Raw genomic sequence first — 18241 nt, 5'->3', positions numbered from 1 at the left:
TGTGAGGGGGTGCAGTGACAGTGTGTGGGGTTTGCAGTGACAGTGTGAGGTAGTGCAATGACAGTGTGTGGGGGTTGCAGTGACAGTGTGTGGAGGTTGCAGTGACAGTGTGAGAGGGGTGCAGTGACAGTGTGAGGGTGGTGCACTGACAGTGTGAGAGAGTGCACTGGCAGTGTGAGTGGGCGCTGTGACATTGTGAGAGGGGGTGCAGTGACAGTGTGGGGGAGTGCATTGACAGTGTGAGTGAGTGCAGTGACAGTGTGAGGGGCTGCATTGGCAGTTTGAGTGGGGGCGCAGCAACAGTGTGAGGGGGTGCAGTGACAGTGTGAGGGGGTGCAGTGACAGTGTGAGAGGGCGTGCAGTGACAGTGTGAGGTAGTGCAGTGACAGTGTGAGAGGGATGCAGTGACAATGAGTGAGGGATTGCAGTGACAATGTGAGAGTGGGTGCAGTGACAGTGTGAGGGGGCGCAGTGACAGTGTTAATAGGGTGCAGTGAAAGTGTGAGAGGTTGCAGTGACAGTGTGTGGTGCTTGCAGTGACAGTGTGAGAGGGGTGCAGTGACAGTGAGAGAGGGGGTGTACTGACAGTGTGAGGGAGTGCAGTGACAGTGTTTGGGGGGTTGCAGTGACAGTGTGAGAGGCATTGCAGTGACAGTGTGAGTGGGTGCAGTGACAGTGTGAGAGTGGGTGCAGTGACAGTGTGAGCGGGGTGGAGTGACAGTGTGTGGGTGTTGCAGTGACAGTGTGAGAGGGGCTGCAGTGACAGTGTGAGGGGGTGCAGTGACAGTGTGTGGGTTTTGCAGTGACAGTGTGAGAGGAGTGCAATGACAGTGTGTGGGGGTTGCAGTGACAGTGTGTGGGGGTTGCAGTGACTGTGTGGGGGTGCAGTGACATTGTGTGGGGTTTGCAGTGACAGTGTGAGAGGGGTGCAGTGACAGTGAGAGAGGGGGTGTACTGACAGTGTGAGGGAGTGCTGTGACAGTGTGAGGGGGGTGCAGTGACAGTGTGAGAGGGTGTGCAGTGACAGTGAGAGGGTGTGCAGTGACAGTGTGAGGGGGGTGCATTGGCAGTATGAGTGGGGGCGCAGTGACAATGTGAGTGGGTGCAGTGACAATGTGAGTGGGTGCAGTGACAGTGTGGGATGGGGTGCAGTGACAGTGTGAGAGGAGTGCAGTGACCGTGTGAGATGATGTGCAGTGACAGTGTGAGGGCCGCAGTGACAGTGTTAATGGGGTGTAGTGACAGTGTGAGAGGGTGCAGTGACTGTGAGAGGGAGTGCAGTGACAGTGTGAGGGGGGTGCATTGGCAGTGTGAGAGGGGTGCAGTGACAGTGTGAAAGTGGGTGCCGTGACAGTGTGAGATAGTGCAGTGACAGTGTGAGAGGTTTTGCAGTGACAGTGTGTGAGGGAGTGGTGTGACAATGTGAGGGAGATTGCAGTGACAGTGTGAGGGTCGCAGTGACAGTGTTAATGGGGTGTAGTGACAGTGTGAGAGGGTGCAGTGACTGTGAGAGGCGTGCAGTGACAGTGTGAGAGGTGCAGTGACAGTATGTGAGTGGTGCAGTGACTGTGAGAGGCGTGCAGTGACAGTGTGGGGGTGCAGTGACAGTATGGGGGTGCAGTGAGGCGGCTCTCTCCGCCAGCTCCAACTCTGCACTCTGCGGGCTGACGCACCTCCTCAGTGCTGATCAGAGCAGACAGCGAGCAGTAGCTGGGGGTTGCAGTGAGAGTGCGAGAGGGGTGCAGTGACAGTGTGAGAGGGCGTGCAGTGACAGTGTGAGGTAGTGCAGTGACAGTGTGAGAGGGGTGCAGTGACAATGAGTGAGGGATTGCAGTGACAATGTGAGAGGGGGTGGAGTGACAGTGTGAGGGGGCGCAGTGACAGTGTGAGGGGGCGCAGTGACAGTGTGAGGGGGTGCAGTGACAGTGTTAATGGGGTGCAGTGACAGTGTGAAAGGTTGCAGTGACAGTGTGTGGAGCTTGCAGTGACAGTGTGAGAGGGGTGCAGTGACAGTGAGAGAGGGGGTGTACTGACAGTGTGAGGGAGTGCAGTGACAGTGTTTGGGGGGTTGTAGTGACAGTGTGAGAGGGGTGCAGTGACAGTGTGAGAGGCATTGCAGTGACAGTGAGAGTGGGTGCAGTGACAGTGTGAGAGTGGGTGCAGTCACAGCGTGAGCGGGGTGGAGTGACAGTGTGTGGGTGTTGCAGTGACAGTTTGAGAGGGGTGCAGTGAAAGTGTGAGAGGGGCTGCAGTGACAGTGTGAGGGGGTGCAGTGACAGTGTGTGGGGTTTGCAGTGACAATGTGAGAGGAGTGCAATGACAGTGTGTGGGTGTTGCAGTGACAGTGTGTGGGGGTTGCAGTGACAGTGTGAGAGGGGTGCAGTGACAGTGTGAGAGGGGTGCAGTGACAGTGTGAGTGGCTTTGCAGTGACATTGTGAGGGGGTGCAGTGACAGTGTGAGAGTGGGTGCAGTCACAGTGTGAGGTAGTGCAGTGAGAGTCTGAGAGGGGTGCAGTGACAGTGTGTGAGGGGGTGCAGTGACAATTTGATAGAGGGTGCAGTGACTGTGTGAGGGGGCACAGTGACAGTGTGTGGGGGTTGCAGTGACAGTGTGAGGGGGCGCAGTGACACTGTTAATGGGGTACAGTGACAGTGTGAGAGGTTGCAGTGACAGTGTGTGGAGGTTGCAGTGACAGTGTGAGAGGGGTGCAGTGACAGTGTGAGAGGGGGTGCAGTGACTGTTTGGGGGTGCAGTGACATTGTGTGGGGTTTGCAGTGACAGTGTGAGAGGGGTGCAGTGACAGTGAGAGAGGGGGTGTACTGACAGTGTGAGGGAGTGCTGTGACAGTGTGAGGGAGTGCTGTGACAGTGTGAGGGGGGTGCAGTGACAGTGTGAGAGGGTGTGCAGTGACAGTGAGAGGGAGTGCAGTGACAGTGTGAGGGGGGTGCATTGGCAGTGTGAGTGGGGGCGCAGTGACAATGTGAGGGGGTGCAGTGACAATGTGAGATGAGGTGCAGTGACATTGTGAGAGGGGTGCAGTGACAGTGTGAAAGTGGGTGCAGTGACAGTGTGAGGTAGTGCAGTGACAGTGTGAGAGGTTTTGCAGTGACAGTGTGTGAGGGAGTGGTGTGACAATGTGAGAGGGAGTGCAGTGACAGTGTGAGTGTCGCAGTGACAGTGTTAATGGGGTGTAGTGACAGTGTGAGAGGGTGCAGTGACTGTGAGATGCGTGCAGTGACAGTGTGAGAGGTGCAGTGACAGTATGTGAGAGGTGCAGTGACTGTGAGAGGCGTGCAGTGACAGTGTGAGGGTGCAGTGACAGTATGGGGGTGCAGTGAGGCGGCTCTCTCCCCAGCTCCAACTCTGCACTCTGCGGGCTGACGCACCTCCTCAGTGCTGATCAGAGCAGACAGCGAGCAGTAGCTGGGGGTTGCAGTGAGAGTGTGAGAGGGGTGCAGTGAGAGTGTGAGAGGGGTTGCAGTGACAGTGTGAGAGGGGGTGCAGTGACAGTGTGAGAGGGGCTGCAGTGACAGTGTGAGGGGGTGCAGTGACAGTGTGTGGGGTTTGCAGTGACAGTGTGAGGTAGTGCAATGACAGTGTGTGGGGTTTGCAGTGACAGTGTGAGGTAGTGCAATGACAGTGTGTGGGGGTTGCAGTGACAGTGTGTGGTGGTTGCAGTGACAGTGTGAGGGGGTTGCAGTGACAGTGTGAGAGGGGTGCAGTGACAGTGTGAGAGGGGTGCAGTGACAGTGTGAGGGTGGTGCACTGACAGTGTGAGGGAGTGCACTGGCAGTGTGAGTGGGCGCATTGACATTGTGAGAGGGGGTGCAGTGACAGTGTGGGGGAGTGCATTGACAATGTGAGTGAGTGCAGTGACAGTGTGAGGGGGTGCATTGGCAGTTTGAGTGGGGGCGCAGCAACAGTGTGAGGGGTTGCAGTGACAGTGTGAGGGGGTGCAGTGACAGTGTGAGAGGGCGTGCAGTGACAGTGTGAGGTAGTGCAGTGACAGTGTGAGAGGGGTGCAGTGACAATGAGTGAGGGATTGCAGTGACAATGTGAGAGTGGGTGCAGTGATAGTGTGAGGGGGCGCAGTGACAGTGTTAATGGGGTGCAGTGACAGTGTGAGAGGTTGCAGTGACAGTGTGTGGGGGTTGCAGTAACCTTGTGAGAGGGGTGCAGTGACAGTGTGAGAGGGATTGCAGTGACAGTGAGAGAGGGGGTGTACTGACAGTGTGAGGGAGTGCAGTGACAGTGTTTGGGGGGTTGCAGTGACAGTGTGAGAGGGGTGCAGTGACAGTGTGAGAGGCATTGCAGTGACAGTGTGAGTGGGTGCAGTGACAGTGTGAGAGTGGGTGCAGTCACAGTGTGAGCGGGGTGGAGTGACAGTGTGTGGGTGTTGCAGTGACAGTGTGAGAGGGGGTGCAGTGACAGTGTGAGGGGCTGCAGTGACAGTGTGAGGGGGTGCAGTGACAGTGTGTGGGGTTTGCAGTGACAGTGTGAGAGGAGTGCAATGACAGTGTGTGGGGGTTGCAGTGACAGTGTGTGGGGGTTGCAGTGACAGTGTGAGAGGGGTGCAGTGACAGTGTGAGAGGCTTTGCACTGACAGTGTGAGGGGGTGCTGTGACAGTGTGAGAGTGGGTGCAGTCACAGTGTGAGGTAGTGCAGTGAGAGTGTGAGAGGGTGCAGTGACAGTGTGTGAGGGGGTGCAGTGACAATTTGATAGAGGGTGCAGTGACTGTGTGAGGGGGCACAGTGACAGTGTGTGGAGGTTGCAGTGACAGTGTGAGGGGGCGCAGTGACACTGTTAATGGGGTGCAGTGACAGTGTGAGATGTTGCAGTGACAGCGTGTGGAGGTTGCAGTGACAGTGTGAGAGGGGTGCAGTGACAGTGTGAGAGGGGGTGCAGTGACTGTGTGGGGGTGCAGTGACATTGTGTGGGGTTTGCAGTGACAGTGTGAGAGGGGTGCAGTGACAGTGAAAGAGGGGGTGTACTGACAGTGTGAGGGAGTGCATTGACAGTGTGAGTGAGGTTGCAGTGACAGTGTGAGGGAATGCAGTGACAGTGTGAGGGGGGTGCATTGGCAGTATGAGTGGGGGCGCAGTGACAATGTGAGTGGGTGCAGTGACAGTGTGAGATGGGGTGCAGTGACAGTGTGAGAGGAGTGCAGTGACCGTGTGCGAGGATGTGCAGTGACAGTGTGAGGGCCGCAGTGACAGTGTTAATGGGGTGTAGTGACAGTGTGAGAGGGTGCAGTGACTGTGAGAGGCGTGCAGTGACAGTGTGAGAGGTGCAGGGACAGTATGTGAGAGGTGCAGTGATTTTAGAGGCGTGCAGTGACAGTGTGGGGGTGCAGTGACAGTATGGGGGTGCAGTGAGGCAGCTCTCTCCCCAGCTCCAACTCTGCACTCTACGGGCTGACGCACCTCCTCAGTGCTGATCAGAGCAGACAGCGAGCAGTAGCTGGGGGTTGCAGTGAGAGTGTGAGAGGGGTGCAGTGAGAGTGTGAGAGGGGTGCAGTGACAGTGTGAGAGGGGGTACAGTGACAGTTTGCGGGGGGTGCAGTGACAGTGTGAGGGAATGCAGTGACAGTGTGAGGGAATGCAATGTCAGTGTGAGGGAGTGCAGTGACAGTGTGAGAGAGGTGCAGTGACAGTGTGTGTGGGGGTGCAGTGACAATTTGAGAGAGGGTGCAGTGACTGTGTGAGGGGGCACAGTGACAGTGTGTGGGGGTTGCAGTGACAGTGTGAGGGGGCGCAGTGACACTGTTAATGGGGTGCAGTGACAGTGTGAGAGCGGGTGCAGTGACATTGTGAGAGGGGGTGCAGTGACATTGTGAGAGGGGGTGCAGTGACAGTGTGAGGGCGTGCAGTGACAGTGTGAGAGGGGATGCAGTGACAGTGTGAGAGAGGCTGCAGTGACAGTGTGAGGGGGTGCAGTGACAGTGTGTGGGGTTTGCAGTGACAGTGTGAGAGGGGTGCAATGACAGTGTGTGGGGGTTGCAGTGACAGTGTGTGTGGGTTGCAGTGAGTGTGAGAGGGGTGCAGTGACAGTGTGAGAGGCATTGCAGTGACAGTGTGAGAGGGCTGCAGTGACAGTGTGTGAGGGGGTGCAGTGACAATTTGAGAAAGGGTGCAGTGACTGTGTGAGGGGGCACAGTGACAGCGTGTGGGGGTTGCAGTGACAGTGTGAGGGGGTGCAGTGACACTGTTAATGGGGTGCAGTGACAGTGTGAGAGGTTGCAGTGACAGTGTGTGGAGCTTGCAGTGACAGTGTGAGAGGGGTGCAGTGACAGTGTGGAGGTTGCAGTGACAGTGTGAGAGGGGTGCAGTGACAGTGTGAGTGGGGGTGCAGTGACAGTGTGGGGGTGCAGTGACATTGTGTGGGGTTTGCAGTGACAGTGTGAGAGGGGTGCAGTGACAGTGTGGAGGTTGCACTGACAGTGTGAGAGGGGTGCAGTGACAGTGTGATTGGGGGTGCAGTGACATTGTGTGGGGTTTGCAGTGACAGTGTGAGAGGGGTGCAGTGACAGTGTGAGAGGAGTTGTACTGACAGTGTGAGGGAGTGCTGTGACAGTGTGAGGGGGGTGCTGTGACAGTGTGAGGGGGGTGCAGTGACAGTGTGAGAGGGTGTGCAGTGACAGTGAGAGGGAGTGCAGTGACAGTTTGAGGGGGGTGCATTGGCAGTGTGAGAGGGGTGCAGTGACAGTGTGAAAGTGGGTGCAGTGACAGTGTGAGATAGTGCAGTGACAGTGTGAGATAGTGCAGTGACAGTGTGAGAGGTTTTGCAGTGACAGTGTGTGTGGGGGTGCAGTGACAATTTGAGAGAGGGTGCAGTGACTGTGTGAGGGGACACAGTGACTGTGTGTGGGGGTTTCAGTGACAGTGTGAGGGGGCGCAGTGACACTGTTAATGGGGTGCAGTGACAGTGTGAGAGGGGGTGCAGTGGCATTGTGAGAGGGGGTGCAGTGACAGTGTGAGGGCGTGCAGTGACAGTGTGAGAGGGGATGCAGTGACAGTGTGAGAGGGGCTGCAGTGACAGAGTGAGGGGGTGCAGTGACAGTGTGTGGGTTTTGCAGTGACAGTGTGAGAGGGGTGCAATGACAGTGTGTGGGGGTTGCAGTGACAGTGTGTGTGGGTTGCAGTGACAGTGTGAGAGGGGTGCAGTGACAGTGTGAGAGGCATTGCAGTGACAGTGTGAGAGGGGATGCAGTGACACTCTGTGGGGGTTGCAGTGACAGTGTGAGAGGGTTGCAGTGACAGTGTGAGGGGGTGCAGTGACAGTGTGAGGGAGTGCAGTGACAGTGTGAGGGGGTGCAGTGACAGTGTGAGAGGGAGTGCAGTGACAGTGTGAGGGAGTGCAGAGACAGTGTGAGGGGTGTGCATTGGCAGTGTGATTGGGGGTGCAGCGTCAGTGTGAGGGGGCGCAGCAACAGTGTGAGTGGGGTGCAGTGACAGTGTGAGAGGGGGTGCAGTGACAGTGTGAGAGGGGGTGCAGTGACAGTGTGAGGGGGGTGCAGTGACAGTGTGAGGGGGGTGCAGTGACAGTGTGAGAGGGGGTGCAGTGACAGTGTGAGAGGGGGTGCAGTGACAGTGTGAGAGGGGGTGCAGTGGCAGTGTGAGAGGGGGTGCAGTGACAGTGTGAGGGCGTGCAGTGACAGTGTGAGAGGGGGTGCAGTGACAGTGTGAGAGGGGGTGCAGTGACAGTGTGAGAGGGGCTGCAGTGACAGTGTGAGGGGGTGCAGTGACAGTGTGTGGGGGTTGCAGTGACAGTTTGAGAGTGGTACAGTGACAGTGTGTGGGGGTTGCAGTGACAGTGTGAGGGGGTTGCAGTGACAGTGTGAGAGGTGTGGAGTGACAGTGTGTGGTGGTTGCAGTGACAGTGTGTGGGGGTTGCAGTGACAGTGTGAGAGGGGTGCAGTGACAGTGTGAGGGGGGTGCAGTGACAGTGTGAGGGGGGTGCAGTGACAGTGTGAGGGGGTGCAGTGACAGTGTGAGGGGGTGCAGTGACAGTGTGAGGGGGGTGCACTGACAGTGTGAGGGAGTGCACTGGCAGTGTGAGTGGGTGCAGTGACATTGTGAGAGGGGGTGCAGTGACAGTGTGGGGGAGTGCATTGACAGTGTGGGGGAGTGCATTGACAGTGTGAGGGAGTGCAGTGACAGTGTGAGGGGGTTCATTGGCAGTGTGAGTGGGGGCGCAGCAACAGTGTGATGGGGTGCAGTGACAGTGTGATGGGGTACAGTGACAGTGTGAGAGGGGTGCAGTGACAGTGTGAAAGTGCGTGCAGTGACAGTGTGAGGTAGTGCAGTGACAGTGTGAGAGTGTTTGCAGTGACATTGTGTGAGGGCGTGCTGTGACAATGTGAGAAGGAGTGCAGTGACAGTGTGAGGGGGGTGCTTTGGCAGTGTGAGTGGGGGCGCAGTGACCGTGTGAGGGGGTGCAGTGACCGTGTGAGGGGGTGCAGTGACCGTGTGAGGGGGTGCAGTGACAGTGTGAGACGGGGTGCAGTGACAGTGTGAGAGGGGTGCAGTGACAGTGTGACAGTGGGTGCAGTGACAGTGTGAGGTAGTGCAGTGACAGTGTGATAGGGTTGCAGTGACAGTGTGTGAGGGAGTGCTGTGACAATGTGAGAGGGGGTGCAGTGACAGTGTGAGGGGGCACAGTGACAGTGTTAATGGGGTATAGTGACAGTGTGAGGGGATGCAGTGACAGTGTGTGAGAGGTGCAGTGACAGTATGTGAGAGGTGCAGTGACTGTGAGAGGCGTGCAGTGACAGTATGGGGATTCAGTGACAGTATGGGGGTGCAGTGAGGCGGCTCTCTCCCCAGCTCCAACTCTGCACTCTGCGGGCTGACGCACCTCCTCAGTGCTGATCAGAGCAGACAGCGAGCAGTAGCTGGGGGTTGCAGTGAGACTGTGAGAGGGGTGCAGTGACAGTGTGAGAGGGGGTGCAGTGACAGTGTGAGGGGGTTGCAGTGACAGTGTGAGAGGGGTGCAGTGACAGTGTGTGGTGGTTGCAGTGACATTGTGAGAGGTGTGCAGTGACAGTGTGAGGGGGGTGCACTGACAGTGTGAGGGAGTGCAATGGCAGTGTGAGGGAGTGCAGTGACAATGTGAGGGGGTTCATTGGCAGTGTGAGTGGGGGTGCAGCAACAGTGTGATGGGGTGCAGCGACAGTGTGATGGGGTGCAGTGACAGTGTGATGGGGTGAAGTGACAGTGTGAGGGGGTGCAGTGACAGTGTGAGCGGACGTGCAGTGACAGTTTGAGGTAGTGCAGTGACAGTGTGAGAGGGGCGCAGTGACACTGTGTGAGGGGGTTGCAGTGACAATGTGAGGGGGTTGCAGTGACAGTGTGAGAGGGGTGCAGTGACAGTGTGTGGTGGTTGCAGTGACAGTGTGTGGAGGTTGCAGTGACATTGTGAGAGGGGTGCAGTGACAGTGTGAGAGGGGTGCAGTGACAGTGTGAGAGGGGTGCAGTGACAGTGTGAGGGGGTGCAGTGACAGTGTGAGGGGGTGCAGTGACAGTGTGATAGGGGTGCAGTGACAGTGTGATAGGGGTGCAGTGACAGTGTGTGAGGGATTGCAGTGACAATGTGAGAGGGGGTGCAGTGACAGTGTGAGGGGGCGCAGTGACAGTGTCAATGGGGTGCAGTGACAGTGTCAATGGGGTGCAGTGACAGTGTGAGAGGTTGCAGTGACAGTGTGTGGAGGTTGCAGTGGTAGTGTGAGAGGGGTGCAGTGACAGTGTGAGAGGCTTTGCAGTGACATTGTGAGGTGGTGCAGTGACAGTGTGAGAGTGGGTGCAGTCACAGTGTGAGGTAGTGCAGTGAGAGTGTGAGAGGGGTGCAGTGACAGTGTGTGAGGGGGTGCAGTGACAATTTGATAGAGGGTGCAGTGACTGTGTGAGGGGGCACAGTGACAGTGTGAGGGGGTGCAGTGACAGTGTGATAGGCGTGCAGTGACAGTGTGTGAGGGATTGCAGTGACAATGTGAGAGGGGGTGCAGTGACAGTGTGAGGGGGCGCAGTGACAGTGTCAATGGGATGCAGTGACAGTGTGAGAGGTTGCAGTGACAGTGTGTGGAGGTTGCAGTGGTAGTGTGAGAGGGGTGCAGTGACAGTGTGAGAGGGGTGCAGTGACAGTGTGAGAGGCGGTGCAGTGACAGTGTGAGAGGTGGTGCAGTGACAGTGTGGGGGTGCAGTGACATTGTGTGGGGTTTGCAGTGACAGTGTGAGAGGGGTGCAGAGACAGTGAGAGAGGGGGTGTACTGACAGTGTGAATGAATGCAATGATAGTGTGAGGGGGGTGCTGTGACAGTGTGAGAGGGTGTGCAGTGATAGTGTGAGAGGGGATGCAGTGACACTGTGTGGGGGTTGCAGTGACAGTGTGAGAGGGTTGCAGTGACAGTGTGTGGGGGTTGCATTGACAGTGTGAGGGTGTGCAGTGACAGTGTGAGAGGGAATGCAGTGACAGTGTGAGGGGGTGCAGCGACAGTGTGAGCGGGGTGCAGTGACAGTGTGTGAGGGAGTGAAGTAACAATGTGAGCGGGGGTGCAGTGACAGTGTGATGGGGCGCAGTGACAGTGTTAATGGGGTGCTGTGACAGTGTGAGAGGTTGCAGTGACGGTGTGTGGTTGTTGCAGTGACATTGTGAGAGGGGTGCAGTGACAGTGTGAGAGGGGGTGCAGTGACAGTGTGGGGGTGAAGTGACATTGGGAGTTGCAGTGACAGTGTGAGAGGGTTGCAGTGACAGTGTGTGGGGGTTGCATTGACAGTGTGAGAGGGGTGCAGTGACAGTGTGAGGGAGTGCAGTGACAGTGTGAGGGGGTGCAGTGACAGCGTGAGAGGGAGTGCAGTGACAGTGTGAGGGAGTGCAGAGACAGTATGAGGGGTGTGCATTGGCAGTGTGATTGGGGGCGCAGCGTCAGTGTGAGGGGGTGCAGCGACAGTGTGAGCGGGGTGCAGTGACAGTGTGTGAGGGAGTGAAGTGACAATGTGAGAGGGGGTGCAGTGACAGTGTGAGGGGGCGCAGTGACAGTGTTAATGGGGTGCAGTGACAGTGTGAGAGGTTGCAGTGACGGTGTGTGGGGGTTGCAGTGACAGTGTGTGGGGGTTGCAGTGACAGTGTGAGAGGGGTGCAGTGACAGTGTGAGAGGCTTTGCAGTGACATTGTGAGGGGGTGCAGTGACAGTGTGAGAGTGGGTGCAGTCACAGTGTGTGGTAGTGCAGTGAGAGTGTGAGAGGGGTGCAGTGACAGTGTGTGAGGGGGTGCAGTGACAATTTGATAGAGGGTGCAGTGACTGTGTGAGGGGGCACAGTGACAGTGTGTGGGGGTTGCAGTGACAGTGTGAGGGGGCGCCGTGACACTGTTAATGGGGTGCAGTGACAGTGTGAGAGGTTGCAGTGACAGTGTGTGGAGGTTGCAGTGACAGTGTGAGAGGGGTGCAGTGACAGTGTGAGAGGGGGTGCAGTGACTGTGTGGGGGTGCAGTGACATTGTGTGGGGTTTGCAGTGACAGTTTGAGAGGGGTGCAGTGACAGTGAGAGAGGGGGTGTACTGACAGTGTGAGGGAGTGCTGTGACAGTGTGAGGGGGGTGCAGTGACAGTGTGAGAGGGTGTGCAGTGACAGTGAGAGGGAGTGCAGTGACAGTGTGAGGGGGGTGCATTGGCAGTGTGAGTGGGGGCGCAGTGACAATGTGAGGGGGTGCAGTGACAATGTGAGATGAGGTGCAGTGACAGTGTGAGAGGGGTGCAGTGACAGTGTGAAAGTGGGTGCAGTGACAGTGTGAGGTCGTGCAGTGACAGTGTGAGAGGTTTTGCAGTGACAGTGTGTGAGGGAGTGGTGTGACAATGTGAGAGGGAGTGCAGTGACAGTGTGAGTGTCGCAGTGACAGAGTTAATGGGGTGTAGTGACAGTGTGAGAGGGTGCAGTGACTGTGAGAGGGTGCAGTGACTGTGAGAGGCGTGCAGTGACAGTGTGAGGGTGCAGTGACAGTATGGGGGTGCAGTGAGGCGGCTCTCTCCCCAGCTCCAACTCTGCACTCTGCGGGCTGATGCACCTCCTCAGTGCTGATCCGAGCAGACTGCGAGCAGTAGCTGGGGGTTGCAGTGAGAGTGTGAGAGGGGTGCAGTGAGAGTGTGAGAGGGGTTGCAGTGACAGTGTGAGAGGGGGTGCAATGACAGTGTGAGGGCGTGCAGTGACAGTGTGAGAGGGGCTGCAGTGACAGTGTGAGAGGGGCTGCAGTGACAGTGTGAGGGGGTGCAGTGACAGTGTGTGGGGTTTGCAGTGACAGTGTGAGGTAGTGCAATGACAGTGTGTGGGGGTTGCAGTGACAGTGTGTGGTGGTTGCAGTGACAGTGTGAGGGGGTGCAGTGACAGTGTGAGGGGGTGCAGTGACAGTGTGATAGGGGTGCAGTGACAGTGTGTGAGGGATTGCAGTGACAATGTGAGAGGGGGTGCAGTGAAAGTGTGAGGGGTTTGCAGTGACAGTGTGAGAGGGGTGCAAAGACAGTGAGAGAGGGGGTGGACTGACAGTGTGAATGAATGCAATGATAGTGTGAGGGGGGTGCTGTGACAGTGTGAGAGGGTGTGCAGTGATAGTGTGAGAGGGGATGCAGTGACACTGTGTGGGGGTTGCAGTGACAGTGTGAGAGGGTTGCAGTGACAGTGTGTGGGGGTTGCATTGACAGTGTGAGGGTGTGCAGTGACAGTGTGAGAGGGAGTGCAGTGACAGTGTGAGGGAGTCCAGAGACAGTATGAGGGGTGTGCATTGGCAGTGTGATTGGGGGCGCAGCGTCAGTGTGAGGGGGTGCAGCGACAGCGTGAGCGGGGTGCAGTGACAGTGTGTGAGGGAGTGAAGTAACAATGTGAGCGGGGGTGCAGTGACAGTGTGATGGGGCGCAGTGACAGTGTTAATGGGGTGCTGTGACAGTGTGAGAGGTTGCAGTGACGGTGTGTGGTTGTTGCAGTGACATTGTGAGAGGAGTGCAGTGACAGTGTGAGAGGGGGTGCAGTGACAGTGTGGGGATGAAGTGACATTGGGAGTTGCAGTGACAGTGTGAGAGGGTTGCAGTGACAGTGTGTGGGGGTTGCATTGACAGTGTGAGAGGGGTGCAGTGACAGTGTGAGGGAGTGCAGTGACAGTGTGAGGGGGTGCAGTGACAGCGTGAGAGGGAGTGCAGTGACAGTGTGAGGGAGTGCAGTGACAGTGTGAGGGGTGTGCATTGGCAGTGTGATTGGGGGCGCAGCGTCAGTGTGAGGGGGTGCAGCGACAGTGTGAGCGGGGTGCAGTGACAGTGTGTGAGGGAGTGAAGTGACAATGTGAGAGGGGGTGCAGTGACAGTGTGAGGGGGCGCAGTGACAGTGTTAATGGGGTGCAGTGACAGTGTGAGAGGTTGCAGTGACGGTGTGTGGGGGTTGCAGTGACAGTGTGTGGGGGTTGCAGTGACAGTGTGAGAGGGGTGCAGTGACAGTGTGAGAGGCTTTGCAGTGACATTGTGAGGGGGTGCAGTGACAGTGTGAGAGTGGGTGCAGTCACAGTGTGAGGTAGTGCAGTGAGAGTGTGAGAGGGGTGCAGTGACAGTGTGTGAGGGGGTGCAGTGACAATTTGATAGAGGGTGCAGTGACTGTGTGAGGGGGCACAGTGACAGTGTGTGGGGGTTGCAGTGACAGTGTGAGGGGGCGCCGTGACACTGTTAATGGGGTGCAGTGACAGTGTGAGAGGTTGCAGTGACAGTGTGTGGAGGTTGCAGTGACAGTGTGAGAGGGGTGCAGTGACAGTGTGAGAGGGGGTGCAGTGACTGTGTGGGGGTGCAGTGACATTGTGTGGGGTTTGCAGTGACAGTGTGAGAGGGGTGCAGTGACAGTGAGAGAGGGGGTGTACTGACAGTGTGAGGGAGTGCTGTGACAGTGTGAGGGGGGTGCAGTGACAGTGTGAGAGGGTGTGCAGTGACAGTGAGAGGGAGTGCAGTGACAGTGTGAGGGGGGTGCATTGGCAGTGTGAGTGGGGGCGCAGTGACAATGTGAGGGGGTGCAGTGACAATGTGAGATGAGGTGCAGTGACAGTGTGAGAGGGGTGCAGTGACAGTGTGAAAGTGGGTGCAGTGACAGTGTGAGGTCGTGCAGTGACAGTGTGAGAGGTTTTGCAGTGACAGTGTGTGAGGGAGTGGTGTGACAATGTGAGAGGGAGTGCAGTGACAGTGTGAGTGTCGCAGTGACAGAGTTAATGGGGTGTAGTGACAGTGTGAGAGGGTGCAGTGACTGTGAGAGGCGTGCAGTGACAGTGTGAGGGTGCAGTGACAGTATGGGGGTGCAGTGAGGCGGCTCTCTCCCCAGCTCCAACTCTGCACTCTGCGGGCTGATGCACCTCCTCAGTGCTGATCCGAGCAGACTGCGAGCAGTAGCTGGGGGTTGCAGTGAGAGTGTGAGAGGGGTGCAGTGAGAGTGTGAGAGGGGTTGCAGTGACAGTGTGAGAGGGGGTGCAATGACAGTGTGAGGGCGTGCAGTGACAGTGTGAGAGGGGCTGCAGTGACAGTGTGAGAGGGGCTGCAGTGACAGTGTGAGGGGGTGCAGTGACAGTGTGTGGGGTTTGCAGTGACAGTGTGAGGTAGTGCAATGACAGTGTGTGGGGGTTGCAGTGACAGTGTGTGGTGGTTGCAGTGACAGTGTGAGGGGGTGCAGTGACAGTGTGAGGGGGTGCAGTGACAGTGTGATAGGGGTGCAGTGACAGTGTGTGAGGGATTGCAGTGACAATGTGAGAGGGGGTGCAGTGACAGTGTGAGGGGGCGCAGTGACAGTGTCAATGGGGTGCAGTGACAGTGTGAGAGGTTGCAGTGACAGTGTGTGGAGGTTGCAGTGGTAGTGTGAGAGGGGTGCAGTGACAGTGTGAGAGGCGGTGCAGTGACAGTGTGAGAGGTGGTGCAGTGACAGTGTGGGGGTGCAGTGACATTGTGTGGGGTTTGCAGTGACAGTGTGAGAGGGGTGCAGAGACAGTGAGAGAGGGGGTGTACTGACAGTGTGAATGAATGCAATGATAGTGTGAGGGGGGTGCTGTGACAGTGTGAGAGGGTGTGCAGTGATAGTGTGAGAGGGGATGCAGTGACACTGTGTGGGGGTTGCAGTGACAGTGTGAGAGGGTTGCAGTGACAGTGTGTGGGGGTTGCATTGACAGTGTGAGGGTGTGCAGTGACAGTGTGAGAGGGAGTGCAGTGACAGTGTGAGGGAGTGCAGAGACAGTATGAGGGGTGTGCATTGGCAGTGTGATTGGGGGCGCAGCGTCAGTGTGAGGGGGTGCAGCGACAGTGTGAGCGGGGTGCAGTGACAGTGTGTGAGGGAGTGAAGTAACAATGTGAGCGGGGGTGCAGTGACAGTGTGATGGGGCGCAGTGACAGTGTTAATGGGGTGCTGTGACAGTGTGAGAGGTTGCAGTGACGGTGTGTGGTTGTTGCAGTGACATTGTGAGAGGAGTGCAGTGACAGTGTGAGAGGGGGTGCAGTGACAGTGTGGGGGTGAAGTGACATTGGGAGTTGCAGTGACAGTGTGAGAGGGTTGCAGTGACAGTGTGTGGGGGTTGCATTGACAGTGTGAGAGGGGTGCAGTGACAGTGTGAGGGAGTGCAGTGACAGTGTGAGGGGGTGCAGTGACAGTGTGAGGGGGTGCAGTGACAGTGTGAGAGGGAGTGCAGTGACAGTGTGAGGGAGTGCAGAGACAGTATGAGGGGTGTGCATTGGCAGTGTGATTGGGGGCGCAGCGTCAGTGTGAGGGGGTGCAGCGACAGTGTGAGCGGGGTGCAGTGACAGTGTGTGAGGGAGTGGTGTGACAATGTGAGAGGGAGTGCAGTGACAGTGTGAGTGTCGCAGTGACAGAGTTAATGGGGTGTAGTGACAGTGTGAGAGGGTGCAGTGACTGTGAGAGGCGTGCAGTGACAGTGTGAGGGTGCAGTGACAGTATGGGGGTGCAGTGAGGCGGCTCTCTCCCCAGCTCCAACTCTGCACTCTGCGGGCTGATGCACCTCCTCAGTGCTGATCCGAGCAGACAGCGAGCAGTAGCTGGGGGTTGCAGTGAGAGTGTGAGAGGGGTGCAGTGAGAGTGTGAGAGGGGTTGCAGTGACAGTGTGAGAGGGGTTGCAATGACAGTGTGAGGGCGTGCAGTGACAGTGTGAGAGGGGCTGCAGTGACAGTGTGAGAGGGGCTGCAGTGACAGTGTGAGGGGGTGCAGTGACAGTGTGTGGGGTTTGCAGTGACAGTGTGAGGTAGTGCAATGACAGTGTGTGGGGGTTGCAGTGACAGTGTGTGGTGGTTGCAGTGACAGTGTGAGGGGGTTGCAGTGACAGTGTGAGAGGGGTGCAGTGACAGTGTGTGGTGGTTGCAGTGACAGTGTGAGGAGGTTGCAGTGACAGTGTGAGAGGGGTGCAGTGACAGTGTGAGGGGGGTGCACTGACAGTGTGAGGGAGTGCACTGGCAGTGTGAGTGGGCGCTGTGACATTGTGAGAGGGGGTGCAGTGACAGTGTGGGGGAGTGCATTGACAGTTTGAGTGAGTGCAGTGACAGTGTGAGGGGGTGCATTGGCAGTTTGATTGGGGGCGCAGCAACAGTGTGAGGGGGTGCAGTGACAGTGTGAGGTAGTGCAGTGACAGTGTGAGAGGGCGTGCAGTGACAGTGTGAGGTAGTGCAGTGACAGTGTGAGAGGGGTGCAGTGACAATGAGTGAGGGATTGCAGTGACAATGTGAGAGTGGGTGCAGTGACAGTGTTAATGGGGTGCAGTGACAGTGTGAAAGGTTGCAGTGACAGTGTGTGGAGCTTGCAGTGACAGTGTGAGAGGGGTGTAGTGACAGTGAGAGAGGGGGTGTACTGACAGTGTGAGGGAGTGCAGTGACAGTGTTTGGGGGGTTGTAGTGACAGTGTGAGAGGGGTGCAGTGACAGTGTGAGAGGCATTGCAGTGACAGTGTGAAAGGCATTGCAGTGACAGTGTGAAAGGCATTGCAGTGACAGTGTGAGAGTGGGTGCAGTGACAGTGTGAGCGGGGTGGAGTGACAGTGTGTGGGTGTTGCCGTGACAGTGTGAGAGGGTGTGCAGTGACAGTGTGAGAGGGGCTGCAGTGACAGTGTGAGGGAGTGCAGTGACAGTGTGTGGGGTTTGCAGTGACAATGTGAGAGGAGTGCAGTGACAGTGTGTGGGGGTTGCAGTGACAGTGTGTGGGGGTTGCAGTGACAGTGTGTGGGGGTTGCAGTGACAGTGTGAGAGGGGTGCAGTGACAGTGTGAGAGGCTTTGCAGTGACATTGTGAGGAGGTGCAGTGACAGTGTGAGAGTGGGTGCAGTCACAGTGTGAGGTAGTGCAGTGAGAGTGTGAGAGGGGTGCAGTGACAGTGTGTGAGGGGGTGCAGTGACAATTTGATAGAGGGTGCAGTGACTGTGTGAGGGGGCACAGTGACAGTGTGTGGGGGCTGCAGTGACAGTGTGAGAGGGGCTGCAGTGACAGTGTGAGGGGGTGCAGTGACAGTGTGTGGGGTTTGCAATGACAGTGTGAGAGGAGTGCAATGACAGTGTGTGGGGGTTGCAGTGACAGTGTGTGGGGGTTGCAGTGAGAGTGTGAGAGGGGTGCAGTGGCAGTGTGAGAGGCTTAGCAGTGACAGTGTGAGGGGGTGCAGTGACAGTGTGAGAGTGGGTGCAGTCACAGTGTGAGGTAGTGCAGTGAGAGTGTGAGAGGGGTGCAGTGACAGTGTGTGAGGGGGTGCAGTGACAATTTGATAGAGGGTGCAGTGACTGTGTGAGGGGGCACAGTGACAGTGTGTGGGGGTTGCAGTGACAGTGTGTGGGGGTTGCAGTGACAGTGTGAGGGGGCGCAGAGACACTGTTAATGGGGTGCAGTGACAGTGTGAGAGGTTGCAGTGACATTGTGTGGGGTTTGCAGTGACAGTGTGAGAGGGGTGCAGTGTCAGTGAGAGAGGGGGTGTACTGACAGTGTGAGGGAGTGCTGTGACAGTGTGAGGGGGGTGCAGTGACAGTGTGAGAGGGTGTGCAGTGACAGTGAGAGGGAGTGCAGTGACAGTGTGAGGGGGGTGCATAGGCAGTATGAGTGGGGGCGCAGTGACAATGTGAGTGGGTGCATTGACAGTGTGAGATGGGGTGCATTGACAGTGTGAGATGGGGTGCAGTGACAGTGTGAGATGGGGTGCAGTGACAGTGTGAGAGGATGTGCAGTGACAGTGTGAGGGCCGCAGTGACAGTGTTAATGGGGTTTAG

The sequence above is a fragment of the Carcharodon carcharias genome, chromosome 9 (assembly GCF_017639515.1).
Source record: "Carcharodon carcharias isolate sCarCar2 chromosome 9, sCarCar2.pri, whole genome shotgun sequence".
NCBI classification, from domain to species: Eukaryota; Metazoa; Chordata; class Chondrichthyes; order Lamniformes; family Lamnidae; genus Carcharodon; species Carcharodon carcharias.
The sequence above is the reverse complement of the archived record's forward strand: the minus strand, read 5'-3'. Positions refer to the sequence as shown.